The 21,142-nt window shown below is 36.9% G+C and overlaps 1 long non-coding RNA gene and 1 other non-coding gene across 2 annotated transcripts; both read left to right on the top strand.

Moving 5' to 3' along the window:
• The first annotated feature begins 227 nt into the window (after positions 1-227).
• Positions 228-8,709, top strand: LOC120571770. Its single transcript, XR_005641295.1, has 3 exons — positions 228-318; positions 476-543; positions 8,146-8,709. It is a non-coding gene; the product is annotated as an uncharacterized LOC120571770 (long non-coding RNA).
• Positions 8,710-18,139: 9,430 nt separating this feature from the next.
• LOC120554328 lies at positions 18,140-18,245 on the top strand. The gene has a single exon (XR_005638367.1). It is a non-coding gene; the product is annotated as a U6 spliceosomal RNA (small nuclear RNA).
• The last annotated feature ends 2,897 nt before the right edge of the window (positions 18,246-21,142 follow it).

The raw sequence follows: 21,142 nt of genomic DNA, 5'->3' as shown, positions 1-21,142 counted from the left end.
CCAATATAGTCCTATGTCAATATCTGCGTAGGAAATCGTATAGTCTTAATCTGCATTGCTATTTTTACTCGTGAAAATGCAGGCCGCAATTAGTAATTAAGTTTTGTTTTTGTTGTTGGGTCACTGTTACTCACGACATGCTAACAGCAAAAAAGGATCCCATTTCTTATGCTAAGCTAAGCTAGCACCGGCGGACTCAGGCAATGCATGCACTGAGAAAAAAATGCATTTGCCCACCTATATAAATACAGAGACGGTGAATAACCCTATTTCAACAAACCGTGGTGTATTCCTTTAAGACTCCCGTGAGAAGCAGAGGTTAGTGAAATTTAATTTTTGTAAATGTTAGTTTACCTGTTGTATTTTGTTTACTTTTTTATTCAGAAGCTTATAAAGCAAAAGTAATAATTTGAATAATGACTGTTAATAGTTATTCCCAAATTGTATATCTATGGACCATATATTACCATTGCAGTTGAAAGAGTGACAAAAAAGAAAACAAACATGGGAAGGACACTCTTAAGACTCGCCTCAGAAGCAGAGGTTAGTGAAATAAAATTTTTGTAAATGTTAGTTTACACATTTTGTTGTATTTTGTTATCATTTTTATTTATTAGCCGAAAAGTCAAAAGTAATCATTTATACATATCATAATTACTGGTAATAGTTATTCCCAAATTGTATATATGTATGGACCATATATTCCCATTGCAGTTGAGAGAGGGAAAAAAAGAGAAAACAAATATTGGGACCTTATCAGTGAGACAGTACATAATGTGGGCAGACATTTAACATTGATCTTAGAGACTGTATACAGATATCTTGTCCTATGAAATACATGACAGGTAGTTTTGTAACATGAAGGTATTTTATGTTTGTTTTTACTGCTATTTCAAATTAGCAATAGTCTGTTATGTTGCAGGGAATTATAGGACCCAAATGCAGAAATAGGCAAGCAGGCAGGAGAAGTCTGGGTAGGTGGATTAGAGAAAAGAGAAAAAATATAAAAGAGAGAAAGGAGAAACAAAAAAAAAGAAAGAGAAGAAAGAAAATAAAAGAGGAAAAAGAAAACGAAGATGAAAATGAAGAAAAGAAAAGAGAAACAGAAAAGAGAAAAGAAAGAAAAGAAGAAGAAAGAGAAAAGAGGAAGGAGGATAAGAGAGAAAAATAGAAAAGAAAGAAGAGAGTAAATAGAGAGAGAAAAGGGAAAGAGAAAAGAGACAAATGAGAAAAGAGAAAAGAGAAAAAAGTGAAGAGAAAAAAAAGAGAGAAAGGAGAAACAAGAGAAAAGAGAAAAAAGAAAAGACAGCAAATAGAAAATACAGAGAGAAAAGAAACAGAAAAGGAAGAAAAGAGAAACAGAAAAGAGTGAAAAGAGAAAAAGAAAAGAGAAATGAACGTCAAGAGAAAAGAAAGAAGAGAAAAGAAAATACAGAAAGAAAAGAGAAATGAAAAAGAAAAGAGAAAAGAAAGAAAATTAAAACAGAAAAGAGAACTAGAAACAAGAAAAGAGAAACAGAAAAGAAAAGAGAAAAGAGAAACAGAAAAAAGAAAGAAAAGAAAGAAGAAAAAGAAAAGAGAAAAGAAAGAAAAGAGAAAAGAAAAGAGAAAAGAAAGAAAAGGAAACAGAAAAGAGAAAACAGAAAAGAGAAACAAGAGAAAAGAAAGAAAAAGGAAAGAAACAGAAAGAAAAGAAAGAAAAATAAAGAAAGAAAGAGAAGAGAAAAGAAAGAAAGAGAAAGAAAAGAGAAAAGAAAAGACAAAAGAAAAGAAAAGATAAGAGAGAAGAAAGAAGAAAGAAGAGTAAAGAAAGAAAAGAGAAGAGAAACAGAAAAGAAACAAAAGAAATAGAAGAGAAAAAAGAAAGGAAGAGAGAAAAGTGAGACGAAAGAAAAGACAAAATAGAAACAAGAGAAAAGAGAAAAGAGACAAGAGAGAAAAGAAAGAAAAAAAAGAGAAAAAAGATAGAAAAAAGAAGAGTAAATAGAGAGAGAAAAGGGAAAGAGAAAGAGACAAATGAGAAAAGAGAGAAAAAAGTAAAGAGAAAATAGAAAAAAGAGAGAAAGAAGAGAAAAGAGGAAAGAAAAAAAGAAAAGAAGCAAATAGAAAATAGAGAGAAGAAAAAGAGGAAAAGGAAAAGGGAAGGAAAAAAGAAACAGAAAAGAGAAAAAAAAAAGAAAAGAGAAATGAAAAGAGAAAAAAAGAAAGAAAAAAAAGACAGAAAAAAGAAAAAAAAGGAAAGAGAAAAGAAAGAAAAAGAAAAGAAAAAGAGAAAAAAAAAGAAAAAGAAAAGAGAAACAGAAAAGAAAGAGAGAAAAGAGAAACAGAAAAGAAAGTAAAGAGAAAAGAAAGAAGAGAGAAAAGAAAGAAAAGAGAAATAGAAAAGAGAAAAGAAAAGGAAACAGAAAAGAAAGAAAAGAGAAAAGAAAAAAAAAAAAAAAAAGAAAAAGAAAAAAAAAGAAAAAGAAAAAAAGAAAAAAGAAAAGAAAAAAAGAGAAAAGAAAAAGAAAAGAAAAAAAAAAAAGAAAGAGAAAAGAAAAGAAAGAAAGAGAAAAGAAAAGAGAAAAGAGAAAGAAAAAAGAAAGAAAGAAAGAAAGAAAGAGGAAAAAAAAAAAACAAAGAAAAAGAAAAGAAAGAAAGAAAAGAAAAGAAAGAAAGAAAGAGGAAGAAAAAGAAAGAAAGAAAAAAGAAAAAAAAAAGAAAAAAAGAAAAGAAAGAAGGAAAGAAAAGAAGAAAGAAGGAAAAGAAAAGGAGGAAAAAGAAAGAAAAGAAAAAGAAAAAGAGGAAAAAGAAAGAAAAGAAAAAGAAAAAAGAGAAAGGAAAGAAAGAAAGAGAAAGAAAAGAAAGAAAGAGAAAAGAAAAGAGAAAAGAGAAAAGTGAAAAGAAAGAAAAGAAAAGAAAGAAAAGAGAAAGAAAAGAGGAAAAAAGAAAAAAGAAAGAAAAGAAAAGAAAAAAAAGAAAGAAAGTGAAAAAAGAAAAGGACAAAGAAAAAGAAAGAAAAGAAAGAAAAAAGAAAAAGAGGAAAAGGAAAAGAAAGAAAAGAAAAAGAAAAGAAAAAAAGAAAGAAAAGAAAAAAAGAGAAAGAAAGAGGAAAAGAAAAGAAAGGAAACAAAAGAAAAAAGGAAAAAAAGAAAGAAAAAAGAAAGAAAAGAAAAGGAAACAAGAAAAAAAAAAGAAAAAAGAAAAAAAAGGAAAGGAAAAAAGAAAAAGAAAGACAAAAAGAGAAAAGAAAAAAGAAAGAGGAAAAAGAAAAAAAAGAAAAGAAAGAAAGAAAAAAAGGAAAAGAAAGAAAGAAAAAAAGAGGAAAAGAGAAGAAAAGAAAAAAAAAAAAGAGAAAGAAAAAAGAAAAAAAAAAGAAAGAAAAGAAAAAAGAAAAAAGAGGAAAAGAAAAAAAAAAAAAAAGAAAAGAAAAGAAAAAGAAAAGAAAAGAGAAAGAAAGGAAAAGAAAGAGGAAAAGAAAGAAAAGAGAAAAAGAAAGAAAAAGAAAAGAAAAGAGAAAAAAGGAAAAAAAAGAGGAAAAGAAAAGAAGAGAAAAAGAAAAAAAAAAAAAGAAAAGAAAAGAAAGAAAAAGAAAAGAGAAAAGAAAGAAAGAGAGGAAACAAGACAAAAGAAAGAGAAGAGAAAGAGAAAAGAGACCAATGAGAAAAGAGAAAAAATAGAAGAGAAAAGAGAAAAAATATAAAAGAGAGAAAGGAGAAATAAAAGAAAAAGAGAAGAAAGAAAATAAAAGAGGAAAAAGAAAACAAAGATGAAAATGAAGAAAAAGAAAAGATAAACAGAAAAGAGAGAAAAGAGTGAAGAAATAGTAAAGAAGAAAGAGCAAAGAGAAAAGAGAGAAAAGATAGAAAAGATAGAAAAGAGTAAATAGAGAGAAAAGGGGAAGAGAAAAGATACAAATGAGAAAAGAGAAAATAGAGAAAAAATGAAGAGAAAATAGAAAAAAGAGAGAAAGGAGAAACAAGAGGAAAGAGGAAAGAGAAAAAAGAAAAGACAGAAAATAGAAAATAGAGAGAGAAAAGAAACAGAAAAGGGAAAAGGAAGAAAAGAGAAACAGAAAAGAGTGAAAAGAGAAAAAGAAAAGAGAAATGAACGTAAAGAGAAAAGAAAGAAGAGAAAAGAAAAGAGAAAAGAAAAGAGAGAAGAGAAAAGAAGAAAAGAAAAGAAAAGAATGAAAAGAAACAGAAAAGAGTAAAGAAAGAATAGACAAAAGAGAAAAGAAAACAACAGAAAAGAGAAAAGCAAGAAGATAAAAGAAAGAAAAGAGAAAAGACAGAAAAGAGAGAAAAAAAAGAGAAAAGAAAAGAGAAAAGACAAAAGAATAGAGAGAGAAAGAGAAAGAGACAAATGAGAAAAGAGAGAAAAGAAAGAAAAAAGAGAAGACAAAAGAAGAAAGAGAAAAGAAAGAGAAAATAAGACAAAAGAGAGAGAGAAGAGAAAGAGAAAAGAGACAAATGAGAAAAGAGAGAAAAAGAGAAGAGAAAAGAGAAAAAGAGAAGAGAGAAAGGAGAAACAAGAAAAGAAAAAAGAAAAGAGGAAAAAGAAAATAAAGAAAAATGAAGAAAAATGAAGAAGAAAAGAAGAGAGAAAAGAAAAGATAGAAAAGAGAGTAAAGAGAGAGAGAAAATGGAAAGAGAAAAGTGACAAATGAGAAAAGAGAGAAAAAAGTGAAGAGAAAAGAGAAAAAAGAGAAGAGAAAAGAGGAAAGAGAGAAAAGAAAGACAAGATAAAAGAGGGAAAAGAGAAAATGGAGAGAGAAAAGAGACATGACAAAAAATAGAAGAGAAGATAGACATACAGACAGTCACAGACAGACAGAAGTGGGACGCAAAAGATAAAGACTAATGTCCATATTACTGCCTGTTGTATCTGTGTGTGGCTGTGAAAGTGCTGTCATGGTAACGAATGACCAATGAATATGTTTGTAAATATCTTTTGATGTTTGTGATGAGATCGCTTTGATCTTTCATCAGTTAACAAGCATGTCACCTGCTGAAACTGTCACCTGTGCCACACTGCAGCTATTCAGAGACACTGAGAGCGAGCTCTCAAATAAAGGCTCAGACTGCCAACACAATAACTGCTACCAGTCAAATTACGTGATCCTGAGCACCAGAAGGCCTTTGCGAACATATCTATATAAGATTTATGTGGATAAACTTGAATAATGTTAGCATATCATCGATTTAAAAAAGCGGTTCGCTCTGCATTTCGCTCAGAAATGTTGAGAATGTTAAACAGGGCAGCGAATGGAGGAAGGTGTGGAACTGTTATCATTTGGAAGCTCAACGAGCCAAAAGTAAAAGGTGTATCACAACATTGAGCACATTGCCGGAAACTAGACAAGAATACCTTTGTTTTGGTGTATAAATTGTGTATGACAAGTAGATATTGTGGGCATGAGCGCAATTCATAGCAAGGGACATAGATATTTTTTTCAAGGCTTCACACTCTAGTTGTTAATATCATCACTCTAGCCAGCGCAATGCACACTCTGTTTATTTGATAAAATATCCTGACATGATCACTAAACTTAAACAGCTTTTTCAGTACTGCCTGCTGGGCTCCATATCCAGGACATCTTGTTAGGACGAGCAGCTAGCTAGCTATATGTCCCATTCAATTCAAATTGGAAACGATTGCAGCTAGCTAGCTACACTTTCGGCATAACTATAGTATATTTAGTTTAAATTTCATCACGCCACTTATATAACATCTACCTCAATGTCTTATAAAGCTAACTGTTGTGTCCGATTTGATTTTAAGGCATTTTTATGAACACAAGGCATCTTGTTAGGACGAGCAGCTAGCTAGCTATATGTCCCATTCAATATATTGGGAAATGATTGCAGCTAACTAGCTACACTTTCAGCATAACTATAGTTTATTTACAGTTTGAATTTCGTCACACCACTTATATAACATCTACCCCAATGTCTTATAAAGCTTAGCTAACACTTGTCTGATTTCAATTTTAATGCATTTTTTGCGAATTTCAGAGGTCTTGTTATGAGGAGGCTAGCTAGCTCTCATTGATGGACTCCAGCTCACCACGGGCTCGATCAATGAGACTCGCGGACAACAAGCGTTTATTTCCCCAATCGTTTGTTTAAATAACAACACATTATGAATACACACATTATAAGATTAACTGGAAGCTGTGGTAACAGATTGCTGGCGTAACAAGCTCGCTGACTCACACACACCGGGCATTTAGCTAGCAGGAAGAGGGGAGCTGCAGGCCCTGGAGCGAATTTGACCTCTACATAGTTGATTTCTCGCATAAAAGTCTCAGAAGTGAATTTAATGGTAAAATAGCAGAAGAAAAATGTATACGATTTCTGAGATCTGCCCTACCTAGATTCAGAAGACTGATCTCAGGTCAGTTGTGTAGCCTATGTTAATGTTGACGCGTGACAAAGAGAGAGACTAGAGCCAAATGAGGAGGAGCTGCCGAGTTGACGTCAACTAGGCGGCTTGTTGAGATTTACCCATTTTCAGAGGCAGTTTCAAATTGTGAGATTTGCAGAGGAAAGAGTTGTCAACGGGATTTAGAGGTTTTATGTATGTCCTAGTTAACCCACTAAACTGTCATTATTCAACTATGAAAAGGTATCACCCCTTTAAAGTTTGGCGTCTGTAGGTGAAAGTATGAAGGAGCTGAACATTTTGGAAGCGGAAGAAGATTTAAAGGATTTGAAGCATGCTCTCATTGACTTCACTGTTAAAAAAGCGACAAAAAGCGTAATGTTTTGAAAAGTATAAATAGTAGAAAAAAAGTTGAAGAAGTCCCATCATTAGCTGAAAGAGCTGAACATTTTAAAAGTTGAATGGTTTTAATAGCTGAACGTATGCAGAAGTTACAGAGAGCGCAAAAACGTACGGAATAATAAAAATAAAGAACAGGATAACAGTAGTTGGTATGCTGCTGAATCAGCATTCCCACTAAATAAACTAGGTAACAAGCAAACACAGGACAGGTGACACCAGGGCTGGGGAACAGGTGGAGTACATCAGACAATCACACAGGCGGGAAAACACAGGAAGTAAAACTAGACATAACAAAACTGAAAGCAGACTATCAAAATAAAACAGGAAACAGAACAGGGAACACAACAAGATAAACACAGACCACAGAATACAATACAGGATAAATTTACAAGACAGGGAACAGAAAACTACAGAATAAACATACAAAAACAGGAAACATACAGAAAGCTACAGAAAGGCAAAAGAAATAGAACAAAATACAAGGCAAAATGCTGAAAAAATAACATATTATCTGGCCAGATTATTTAAAAAAGTACAAAAAAATAAGGTATGGTCTTGCCATTTATTCAGGTAGTTTAGCACATTGTGTAGCCTGAAACGAGGGAAAATATAGCCGACATTCTGTAAGTAAATTATCACAACAACATTAATTCAATTTTATTTTATTTATAGTGTTAAAGTTTTCTCAGGTCACTTAATGTAGGGCAGGTACAATCACAAACATCTACTAGAGGTGCATTTTTTACATAAGAAGAGCAAACTACAATTTTACATGAATATGAAGAACACAGACACAGTTTTACAGGCAAAACACAATACAGTTGCTGCTTCCTAAAACAACAGGAAAGCTGACAGTAAACTAGCCGGCGCTGTAAACGCATAAATTCGCAAAGCTTATTAATATCACTTCCCCATCACTCAGGCACAAGCTCTGACCATAATTATACTTGTTCCATAAACTTTGGTTGCTTTAGCCTATTATATTGTCAGTTGCAACCCTGCAAAAAATATAGCCTATACATATTTCCATATATATATAAATATATAATATCACTTTCTCTCTCTCTCTCTCTCTCTTCAGTCCTTAGAGTGAGCTATAATTGCATAATAAGGCCAGTTAGCTTTTGAAGAGTTTAGCTGCAACAGAGAAAAAGCCTTCAAATGCTGTTTCCTCTGTTTCTGATCGGGCTCGGTTTTATATTGGATGTTTTTAATATATTTTTTTAATATATATACTATATTAGTTAGTATGGTTGGGCGATTTTATGGATTAATTTTTGTTAAACATTACAACAAAGCACATTAAGGAAACATAAATATAAAGAAGTTTCTGTGACTAATGTTATATATTCTCTGTGATTTCTCCATGTCCTGCAGTCAGACCATACTGACACAGCACCCTCCTCTCCACGCACGGTCTTAGACTGACATCTGGTGGTGAGTTTATGCAAATGCATTGGATTTTTTTAATATATTTTTGTAATAAATATATTATATTAGTAAGTATTGTTTTTAAATCTTAATTTAAGGAAATCTGAGTTATTCTACCTTATAAATGGACAATGGCACACATTTACTAGCTTCTCGGCTAGCTAGCTATGTACTGCACATTTTTCACTGCTGTTTGTACTGAGTCGTATCAAAACTACTACTGTTGATGAAAGGATCCATTCCCATTATTCGGAACCCTCTCCCAAGCATTGAAATGGTGAGTAAAAACAATTTTACAACATAGATTACTAGCTAACTGAGTTAATAATTTAGTTTTTCCTAATGGTTGGTTAGCTGGCTGGTTAGCTTGCTGTGCCACTGCTAGCTAACGTACTGTTTATCCCTGTATGTGTGGGGTGGTGACTGTGTAGATTATAACATTAAAGTGGCCATATTATGCTCATTTTCAGGTTCATAATTGGAATTTGAGATTGTATCAGAATAGGTTGACATGTTTTAATTTTCAAAAAACATCATGTTTTTGTTGTACTGCACATGGCTGCAGCTCATGTTTTCACCCTGTGTTCGGGTCTCTGTTTTATCAACAGAGAAAGACCTCTTAACTTCTGTAACATCTTTGTTGTCAGTTGCACATGCGCAGTAGCTAGGTAAGGACTATATGAGCTAGCTAGCTGTTTCTGCAACTTCGGCCTGTACAAGGCAGGATTAGCCGGGAGACTTCTTCTACATGAGGGCACACTTCCAACTTTGTGTGGAATTCCTGCAGAACAGGGACATGTAAGTAGTTCTATACCATTTTTTTAGGATATTATGGTGCATTTGTGTGTGTTGTAGCAGTGTTTTGCCATTGAGAACAAGCTAGCATGCTAACACTAGCATGCTAAAGGTTAGCCCCATAGACCCCTCGTCTCAGCTAGTTACTTAGTTACTAATTAAAGTTAGTACTGTAGCTAAGTTAACTGTATAGTAACGTTAGCTACAAAGGAAACTATAGTGATGTCGCCTACTATTTTAGTTTATTTGTAATATTGTTAATCTGGGGCCAAGGGTAAACTATAGATACTCTGTGATTGATTGTGTGAGTGCATCACATCGTCTTTTAGCAAGATGGCGAGCGCATATACTCAGCAAATCATTGTTGGTGCTCTCGCCGGGTTCAAGTCCGTTTTTTTAGGGGCAAAAGCGCCCCGAAGTCCTCCGGAGGCGCTAGCAGCTTTTTTTCTCCACTGCTGTGAGACGGGACACACCGTGGCTCGCCAGGGAATCTGGCAAGTAGGTATTATTTTCGTTTTAAGTAGGTACACTGATAATCTTTTATAAATTACATAAATAAAGGTTTATATTATTGATATACATGACTGATTCTGTGCAATGCGTCCCCGGCTTGCCAACCCTTTTTTATTTCCTTTCTTTCTCCCTTCTGTCTTCCTTGACACACAGATGAGGTTATACGTGTATTTCAATATATTTTATAAGCTCTACATGTGATTAACTTAGCTAGTTACCTATTATTTATTATATACACATATATCTGCATTGCATCTCACTTGTTAAATATCTTCTTATACTGCACTGTTTGCACTGCCACTGTTTAGTGTTACTACGCTCATCAAAGTGCCTTTATTTCTCATTTATGTTATAGTAGATAGAGAACGCTACCTCTTCACATATGTTTTTTTCTTGTGTTCTATTGCTGCTGATCTCTGATAGTTAGCATACTTTTTGTTGTATGCTTACAATGAAAAATGAAATGTCTTATGACTTGCAATATTATCACATTGTCTCCTTCCCATTTCCTAATATATGTGAATTTATTCTTAGGGAGCCGTTAGACCTGTTTCCCAGGCCAGTGTCCCGGAGTATTGGCTATCCAACTATCCAAGGACACTCTTAAGACTCGCCTCAGAAGCAGAGGTTAGTGAAATAAAATTTTTGTAAATGTTAGTTTACAAATTTTGTTGTATTTTGTTATCATTTTTATTTATTAGCCGAAAAGTCAAAAGTAATCATTTATACATATCATAATTACTGGTAATAGTTATTCCCAAATTGTATATATGTATGGACCATATATTCCCATTGCAGTTGAAAGAGGGAAAAAAAGAGAAAACAAATATTGGGACCTTATCAGTGAGACAGTACATAATGTGGGCAGACATTTAACATTGATCTTAGAGACTGTATCCAGATATATTGTCCTATGCACTACATGATGGGTATTTATGTATCATGATAGTATTTTATGTTTGTTATTACTGCTATTTCAAATGAGCAACAGTCTACATATTATCTGGCCAGATTATTTAAAAAAGTACAAAAACGTTAGCTTAGCACAGTGTGTAGACTTCTATTTTTTTGTAGAATGTATTGTATTAATAAAATACACACCCATTACATAATTTTGTATTGTTCTCGTTGCAGACTCTATATCTCAGCATCCCACTTCAATGAGAATGCCAACCGGCCACAGTCAACAAGTGCTCTAGGAGATCCTGCCTTTAAACTGGCCTTCCCTAAAGCAGCAAATGGGGATACAGCCTCAAACAAAGGAAAATTGAGCCGAGATTCTGTGAGTAAATTATCACAACAACGTGCAACATTAATTCAATTTTATTTTATTTATAGTGTCAAATCATAACAGAAGTTTTCTCAGGGCACTTCATGCTGAGCGGATACAATCACAAATATCTACCAGAGTAATATTATACATTAGAAGAGCAAACTATAATTCTACATAAATATGAAGAACGCAGACACGGTTTTGCAGGCAAAACGCAATACAGTTGCTGCTTCCTAAAACAGGAAGGAGAGATGGGAAAAAAATAGCCGACGCTGTGAACGCGTAAATCACAACGCTTAATATCACTTCCCCAACAGTCAGACAAAATCTGACCATAATTACACTTGTGCTTTCCATAAACTGTCATTGCTTTAGCCTATTATTATTTGCAACCTGGCAGTGGAAAGCCATCGTGAGAGCAAATAAAAAAAACATAATTCAAATCACAAGACACGGTTCAAGAAGCCAAGAGATATAGCCTATACTTAATTCCTCCGCTGAAAACCGGTATCTTTTATAAGAATACCCATCAGGGAAACTTTTAGATGGCGGCGTGTGTGGACGCAGCAAACCCCTCTCTGTCCTGACCGCACAGTGTTTTGTCCTGTTAGTGTTTGTAAGGACATTTTTCGTGTTTGTGTCGTTTGTCCACAACTAAAGAACAAGTGCAGTCGACAGATTCTGCTAGACATCAGCAGGACAAAGCCACACCACACTTTTGGACATTGTACAAACAGAGACACTCAAAGAGCTAGGTTTACTCCGGCGGCCTGTGACCACACCGGACTCGACTGCTACTCCTTCCCCAGAAAGGAGGTGCCGCAAACAATGCAAGAGGAAGCAGAAGAGAGACAAGCGCGGCGGTATCTGGGCTAGTCTAGCGACAAATCCAAATCGTCCAACCATACCATCCATCATCCTGGCTAATGTGCGATCATTGGACAACAAAATTGATCACATACGACTGCTGAGGTCGGCGCAGCGAGACATGAGTAACTGCTTTGTGCTCTGAAACATGGCTAAATGACAACATCCTTGACTCCGCTGTACAACTGGAGCAGCTAACATGCTACCGAGCAGACAGAGTCTTCGTCAATGGAGGAAATACTCGCTGCGGTGGGGTCTGTGTTTACATATGTTAAACATGGTGTTGGGACGCCGTAGAAAGAAGGTAAACACCGTTCACCACTGGCGGAGTTCATGATCCTAAGATGCCGTCCTTTCTATCTACCAAGGGGAATTTGCAGTGATTCTGCTAGTCACTGTTTACATCCCCACCACCCCCAACAACAGTGATTGGGAGGCTGCAATTTGTGAACTATATCAGGCCATCAGTGCACAGCAGACAGTCCACCCAGATGGATTCATCATTCTCGCTGGGGATTTTAATCATACTGACCCTAAGACTGTCCTTCCAAAACTTCACCAGCACATTGATTTCCAACAAGAGGGGACAACATTTTGGACCTGGTCTACACAACACACAAAGGAGCATAAGAGGCCTCACCCCTCCCCCACAGCGATCTCTCTGACCACCTCACTGTTATGCTAATGCCAGCATACAGACCGAGAGTGAAACTGGCCAAACCAGCTCTGAAGCAGGTTCTAGTGTGGCCATAGGGGTCCTCCTCTGCTCTTCAAGTCTGCTTTGACAAAACAGACTGGGAAATGTTTAAGCAGGCAGCCACAGACATTGAGGAGTAACCAAACATATATAATTAAACATATAACCAAACACAGACAAACATATATAATCAAACATATAACCAAACACAAACATGTATAACCAAACATATAACCAAACACAGACAAACATATATAACCAAACATATAACCAAACACAAACATATATAACCAAAGAATATAACCCAACATGCATAATCAAACATATATAACCAAAACCACAGACAAACATATAACCAAACATATATAACCAAACACAAAGATATATAACCAAAACCCTAGACAAACATATATAACCAAAAACAAACACATATAGCCAAACGCTATAACCAGACATATATAAACTATATATATATATATATATATATATATATATATATATATATATATATATATATATATATATACACAGTACAGGCCAAAAGTTTGGACACACCTTCTCATTCAATGCGTTTCCTTTATTTTCATGACTATTTACATTGTAGATTCTCACTGAAGGCATCAAAACTATGAATGAATACATGTGGAATTATGTACTTAAGAAAAAAGTGTGAAATAACTGAAAACATGTCTTATATTCTTGTTTCTTCAAAGTAGCCACCCTTTGCTCTGATTACTGCTTTGCACACTCTTGGCATTCTCTTGATGAGCTTCAAGAGGTAGTAACCTGAAATGGTTTTCCAACAGTCTTGAAGGAGTTCCCAGAGATGCTTAGCACTTGTTGGCCCTTTTGCCTTTACTCTGCGGTCCAGCTCACCCCAAACCATCTCGATTGGGTTCAGGTCCGGTGACTGTGGAGGCCAGGTCATCTGTCGCAGCACTCCATCACTCTCCTTCTTGGTCAAATAGCCCTTACACAGCCTGGAAGTGTGTTTGGGGTCATTGTCCTGTTGAAAAATAAATGATGGTCCAACTAAACGCAAACCGGATGGGATGGCATGTCGCTACAGGATGCTGTGGTAGCCATGCTGGTTCAGTATGCCTTCAATTTTGAATAAATCCCCAACAGTGTCACCAGCAAAGCACCCCCACACCATGACACCTCCTCCTCCATGCTTCACGGTGGGAACCAGGCATGTAGAATCCACCCGTTCTGCACTTGCGTCGCACAAAGACACGGCGGTTGGAACCAAAGATCTCAAATTTGGACTCATCAGACCAAAGCACAGATTTCCACTGGTCTAATGTCCATTCCTTGTGTTTCTTGGCCGAAACAAATCTCTTCTGCTTGTTGCCTCTCCTTAGCAGTGGTTTCCTAGCAGCTACTTGACATTGAAGGCCTGATTTGCGCAGTCTCCTCTTAACAGTTGTTCTAGAGATGTGTCTGCTGCTAGAACTCTGTGTGGCATTCATCTGGTCTCTAATCTGAGCTGCTGTTAACTTGCGATTTCTGAGGCTGGTGACTCGGATGAACTTATCCTGAGCAGCAGAGGTGACTCTTGGTCTTCCTTTCATGGGGCGGTCCTCATGTGAGCCAGTTTCGTTGTAGCACTTGATGGTTTTTGAGACTGCACTTGGGGACACATTCACAGTTTTCACAATTTTCCGGACTGACACTCATTTCTTTTTACTTAGCTGATTGGTTCTTGCCATAATATGAATTCTAACAGTTGTCCAATAGGGCTGTCAGCTGTGTATCAACCTGACTTCTGCACATTACAATTGATGGTCCCAACCCCAATAATAAGGGAAAAAATTCCACTAATTAACCCTGACAAGGCACACCTGTGAAGGTAAAACCATTTCAGGTGACTACCTCATGAAGCTCATTGAGAGAACACCAAGGGTTTGCAGAGTTATCAAAAAAAGCAAAGGGTGGCTACTTTGAAGAATCTAAAATATAAGACATGTTTTCAGTTATTTCACACTTTTTTGTTAAGTACTTAATTCCATATGTGTTCATTCATAGTTTTGATGCCTTCAGTGAGAATCTACAATGTAAATAGTCATGAAAATAAAGAAAATGCATTGAACGAGAAGGTGTGTCCTGTACTGTATAACCAAACGCATACACACCCACACACCCCCATACACACACACCATACCCACACACATCCGACCCCACACACCCACAGACACCCACAACCTCACACACCCACACAACCCCCACACACACACACGCTCACACACCCACCCACCCCCACACACACACACTCACACACACACGGACAGAGAGTAAAAGTGGCCAAACCAGTTTTGAAGCAGGTACAACTGTGAGGGGGCCTCCTCTATGCCACAGATCTGCGACAGCAACATCTCTCTGCTCAAACACCTCAACAGCTTCTTTGCATGGTGTGAAGCATAAAACAACACAAGTCCACGGAAGACTCCACCAGCCCCCCAAGATCTGTCTGTCTGCTGCCAGCGTGAAGAGGACATTCTCCACTATCAACACCCGCAAAGCAGCAGGCCCAGACAACATCCCTGGTCGTGTGCTGAGGACCTTAAGGATGTCTTCACAGATATCTTCAACACTTCTCTGAGACAGGCTGTTGTTCCATCATGCTTCAAGGCTACCACCATCATACCCTTGCCAAAGCTATGGATGGAGTAGTTTTTGCCAATGCGAAACCTACTCCATTCTGTTTTAATGACTACCGTCCTGTTTCACTGACCCCTATCATTATGAAGTGCTTTGAATAGCTAGTCATGTCACACATCGAATCCACCCTCCCCCCCCTCCACACACTGTACCCATTCAAGTTTGCATACCGAGCCCAACGGTCCACAGATGATGCAATCTGCTCTGCCTTACACCCAGCCCTCACTCACCTGGACACAAAGGGCTCATATGTGAGAATGCTGTTCATAGACTTCAGTTCAGCATTCACCACCATAATCCCGCACCAACTCATCTGCAAACTAGACAAGCTGGACTCTGGACTCTGAAGTTGTTCTGCACTACCAGACCTCATCATATAACACTCTTTGCTGCTTGTGACATTCTTGTGTTTTTGGCTCATGATCTTGTCTTATGATATTGTTGCCGTTTATTGTTTTAGTGTTAGGAAAAATGTCCCTATCTTTCGAGCACTTTTTTTTTTTTACTCTTGTGGTAGGAATGACTTGTCTTATCTATGACATGAATTATCTATGACATGAACTACTATGACTACCATTTGTAGTCACTGTTCCTTTATCTTTATTGTGACTATTATTTCCCACTGTTCATCACCACTGGCCTGGGTTTGCTAAGGTTTCTTCCTAAAAGGGAGTTTTTTTGATTGGTCAGTAGGCGGTGCTTTTACACCGGTTGATCTCTAATCTCCAACTTAACCTGCTCCCGACCAGGTTAGGTGTTCAGCATAAGTTAGCCACCGATTTAACCCGGTAACAACTGATCCGTATACACAAAACCCTGTGTTGAACCTGAAGTTTCCTCGTTAATGTCAAATCTTGCTTTCTATTGCTTTTATTTTTATTAGTCATATTTCTGTTATTACTTCCTTTCTTGTTGGTAAACTTCTCTCTCTGCTAAATCATGAATTGATATGTTACACTTAAATGGAAATTATTTTACATTAAAAATGTATTTCTGTAAAAACATACAATTTAGATCAGAATCGCTGTCTGTAGCGTACACACTTAAACTCTTTCATCACGTACTGACAATTACTTACTTCTGATGCCCAGTGTATCGTAAAGCCTAGAGGGCCCTCTGCTATCTATGGTGAGCATAGCAGGAACAACCTCACCCATTCAAACACATGTACTCAAATTAACCTATGACCAGAGACTGATACCGATAAGTAATAAACTAGTTTATTTATGTTTGGAGTCCCTAGCTTCTGCTCAGTTCAAAAATTAAAAAGGGGGGCTAATATTTGCCTGTCTTGTAGAACCCACCGTGTCACACAACATTTAGTAAATTGCTATTAAACATTAAATGTTAATGAATAAATAAATGAAACATATTTCCTTCATTTTTTTTATGAGGCCAGTTAGGTTTTGAAGAGCTTAGCTGCAACAGAACAACACAAAAAAGACCAAAAAGCTTCAGATGCTGTTTACTCTGTTTCTGGTCGGGCTCGGTTTTCCCTCCTATGGTTTGGCAATTTTCCCGTGTTGTTTCCCCGTTCCACTTTTCCGAAACCCAACCTCCTTATAAATGCTTCGCATTACGTTCTGACCAGCACAAATACATTACGTTCTCAGCAACACAAAATAAACAAGATAATCATGTCAAGGTACACGAATCAATAGATTAAAAGTAATGTGACGATTTAAAAAACTGCCGTGAGACCATAATGAATGTAACGGCATGTTTTGTGGATTAGTTGTTGTTAAACATTACAACAATGCACATCAAGGCCATAATTATAAATATATTTCTGTGACTAATGTTACACATTCTGTGCGATTCCTCCATGTCTTGCAGTCAGACCACAGTGACAGCAGTGCCCTCCTCTCTCCACACACGGTCTTAGACTGACATCTGGTGGAGAGTTTATGCAACTGCATTGGATTTATTTTTTATTACATTTTTAAATGTTAATTTAAGGAAATCTGAGCTTTTCTACCGTTAAAATGAAATCCGAGCTTTTCTACTGTTAAAATGGTCAATGCAGCACATTAACTGACCTAGAAATATATATATATAAATATATATATTTAAATGTAAACAGGAAGTAGGAAGCAGGAAGGAACCACATAATGTGTACAATAGTAATACATTTATCATATTTCAATGGTTTTGAAACTACGGTTTTTAAAGAACAGTTCATCCACTTGAATAAAAAAAAATCAGCTTGGGCTCGTTTTTCCCTCCTAAACACACGCACACACACTGTGAATTGTCTCTCCTTTTGCTCGGTCGGGTAACAATAATAATAGTAATAAATTGAATTTGTATAGCACTTTTCAAGGAGCTGAAGCAAAAAGCTTCAGATGTGTACTCCATGTTGTTTCCTCTCTGTCTGCTCTTGCTTGGTTTCCCTCCTAAACACACACACACACGCACACACACACACTGAATTGTCTCTCATGCTTGATTCAACAGCAGAAACAAGGTTTAGTAATCCAAAATGTTTTCGGCTACCGAAGGGAAGCTGTTGCTTCTGCCGTGAGCGCGTGTTGCAGCTTCCTTGTCTCTCCCCCTTTGTTAGTTACACAGCCTACATTCCTCCCCCTCCCCCATCACACACACGCACACACACACACAGACTCACAGACACAATTTCTGTTTACAGGCTGGTTTCGTGCCGTGAACATGTGTTGCAGCCTGTGTGTCTCCTTGTCTCTCCCCCTTTGTGTGTTACACTGCCTAAAGTCTTCCCCCACCCCCGTACTCCCAGCCGGGGATTTTTGGGGGGGTCAAAGTGCCTCCACTGAGCCGGGGGGAGGGGTGTGCGAGTACGTCTTTTGTTCTTTCGCCTTCAGCACACCAATCCTGGCTCTCTGACGTAAGCTTCTTTGCATAGTTTTCCCATCAGCCCCTGTGAGTTCCTCAGCAGGCAGACAGAACATAAAGTATTTCAGATTGGGTCACATCTGCTCCGTTTGGGTTACTAAACATCCAGATGTCACAGCATAGCATCCAGACCTCTGCTTACTGTTGCTATATGTCCAGATACAGCCAGGGTTTGCTCCCCTTTACTGCCTATCTTTCCTCCAACCGTGGGAGAGTTCCTTCAGCTCCAGAGGCCTATAAATACCCCTCCGGACCTTGGTACTAGTGTGATAGTTCGCTATCACATATACTAAAATTGGAACGATACAGAGAAGATTAGCATGGCCCCTGCGCAAGGATGACACGCAAATTCGTGAAGCGTTCCTCATTTTGATCGATTTGCTGTGATCGTTTATAAGTTTATATGAGTTTGGGATGATTTATTGAGCAAAATAGCGTCTCCGTGGCCGCTTGGCGCTACTGCAGCGCAGCAGAGCAGTAGAGAGTAGCAGAGAGCAGCAGAGAAGCAGGGTGGGAGCCTCTCAAACTTGGTTTAAAACTTTAATAAAAAAGTGCAAGGCTTGGACCAAAATGCAGAGTTTAGGAATTTATTGATCAAAAACTTAGAACCAAAAGTGTCCAGAAGTAGGCAGGCACACATGAAAACAATCCAAAAGACATAAAGGCAAGGAAGCAAGACACAACAGCAAGACACGACATAAGGCAATACACTAGACATTGAACCAATAGTATAGTATGTCGAAAAAAGTGGAAAAAGTTAGTACTGTATGTCAAAAAAAGTGGAAAAACTCACAGTATAACATGTCGAAAAAAGTGGAAAAAGTCATTGTATGAATGTTGAAAAAAGTGGAAAAAGTCATGGTATAGAATGTCGACAAAAACATAGTATAGTATGTCGGAAAAAGTTGAAAGCCAGTATAATATATGTCAAAAAAAGTTGAAAAAGACAGTATAATATGTTGAAAAAAGTGAAAAAAAGACGGTATATGTCGAAAAAAGTGAAAACGTCAGGATTGTGTCAAAAAAAGTTGACAAAGTGAAAAAGTCAGTAGAGTATGTTGACAAGAGTTAAAAAGTCATATGTCGAAAAAAGTGAAAAGGTCAGTATTGTATGTCAAAAAAGTGGAAAAAGTCACAGTATTGTATGTCGAAAAAAGTTAAAGTTGAAAAAGTCATAGTATTGTATATGAAAAAAGCAAAAATCAGTATAGTATTGAAAAGTTTTAAAAAGATGTGAAAGACAGTTTAATATTTTGAAAAAAGTTGGAAAAGACAGTATAGCATGTCAGAAAAAAGTTTAAAAAGACAGTATAGTAGTCAAAAAAAGTACAAAAAGTTGAAAAATTCTTAGCACAGTATCTAGAAAAAAGTTGAAAGATTCATAGTATAGTTTGTCGAATAAAGTAGGAAAAGTTGAAAAAGTCATAGTATACAGTGCCTTGCGAAAGTATTCGGCCCCCTTGAACGTTTCGACCTTTTGCCACATTTCAGGCCTCAAACATAAAGATATAAAACTGTAATTTTTTGTGAAGAATCAACAACAAGTGGGTCCCAATTATGAAGTGGAACGAAATTCATTGGCTATTTCAAACTTTTTTAACAAATAAAAAACTGAAAAAGTGGGCGTGCAAAATTATTCAGCCCCTTTACTTTCAGTGCAGCAAACTCTCTCAGAAGTTCAGTGAGGATCTCTGAATGATCCAATGTTGACCTAAATGACTAATGATGATAAATAGAATCCAGCTGTGTGTAATCAAGTCTCCGTATAAATGCACCTGCTCTGTGATAGTCTCAGAGGTCTGTGTAAAAGCGCAGAGAGCATCATGAAGAACAAGGAACACACCAGGCAGGTCCGAGATACTGTTGTGGAGAAGTTTAAAGCCGGGTTGGATACAAAAAGATTTCCCAATTTTAACACCAGGAGCACTGTGCAAGCGATAATATTGAAATGGAAGGAGTATCAGACCACTACAAATCTACGAAGACCCGGCCGTCCCTCTAAACTTTCAGCTCATACAATGAGAACACTGATCAGAGATGCAGCCAAGAGGCCCATGATCACTCTGGATGAACTGCAGAGATCTACAGCTGAGGTGGGAGACTCTGTCCATAGGACGACAAAAATCAGTCTATACTGCACAAATCTGGCCTTTATGGAAGAGTGGCAAGAAGAAAGCCATTTCTTAAAGATATCCATCCATAAAAGTGTTGTTTAAAAGTTTGCCAAAAGCCACCTGGGAGACACACCAAACATGTGGAAGAAGGTGCTGTGGTCAGATGAAACCAAAATCGAACTTTTGGCAACAATGCAAAACGTTATGTTTGGCGTAAAAGCACGCCGCTCATCACCCTGAACACACCATCCCCACTGTCAAACATGGTGGTGGCAGCATCATGGTTTGGGCCTACTTTTCTTCAGCAGGGACAGGGAAGATGGTTAAAATTGATGGGAAGATGGATGGAGCCAAATACAGGACCATTCTGGAAGAAACCGTATGGAGTCTGCAAAAGACCTGAGACTGGGACGCGAGATTTGTCTTCCAACAAGACAATGATCCAAAACATAAAGCAAAATCTACAATGGAATGGTTCTCAAATAAACATATCCAGGTGTTAGAATGGCCGCAAGTCAAAGTCAGACCTGAATCCAATCGAGAATCTGTGGAAAGAACTGAAAACTGCTGTTCAACAACGCTCTCCATCCAACCTCACTGGGCGCTCGAGCTGTTTTGCAAGGAGGAATGGGCAAAAATGTCAGTCTCGATGTGCAAAACTGATAGAGACATACCACGCGACTTACAGCTGTAATCGCAGCAAAAGGTGGCGCTACAAAGTATTAACTTAAGGGGGCTGAATAATTTTGCACGCCCAATATTTCAGTTTTTTATTTGTTTAAAAGGTTTGAAATATCCAATAAATTTCGTTCCAATTCATGATTGTGTCCCACTTGTTGTTGATTCTTCACAAAAAATTACAGTTTTATATCTTTATGTTTGAGGCCTGAAATGTGGCAAAAGGTCGAAAAGTTCAAGGGGGCCGAATACTTTCGCAAGGCACTGTATATGTCGAAAAAAGTTGAAAAAGTAATAATATAGTATGTTGAAAAAAAGTTGGAAAAGTTGAAAAAGTCATAGTATAGTATGTCGAAAAAGACAGTATAGCATGTCAAAAAAAGTTTAAAAAGTAAAAAACTCAGTTTAGTATGTTGAAAAGTTTAAAAACTGTAAAAGTGAGTAGAGTATGTCGAAATAGGTGGAAAAAGTCATAGT

The sequence above is a fragment of the Perca fluviatilis genome, chromosome 2, assembly GCF_010015445.1.
Source record: "Perca fluviatilis chromosome 2, GENO_Pfluv_1.0, whole genome shotgun sequence".
Lineage (NCBI taxonomy): Eukaryota > Metazoa > Chordata > Actinopteri > Perciformes > Percidae > Perca > Perca fluviatilis.
The sequence above is the reverse complement of the archived record's forward strand: the minus strand, read 5'-3'. Positions and strand labels throughout refer to the sequence as shown.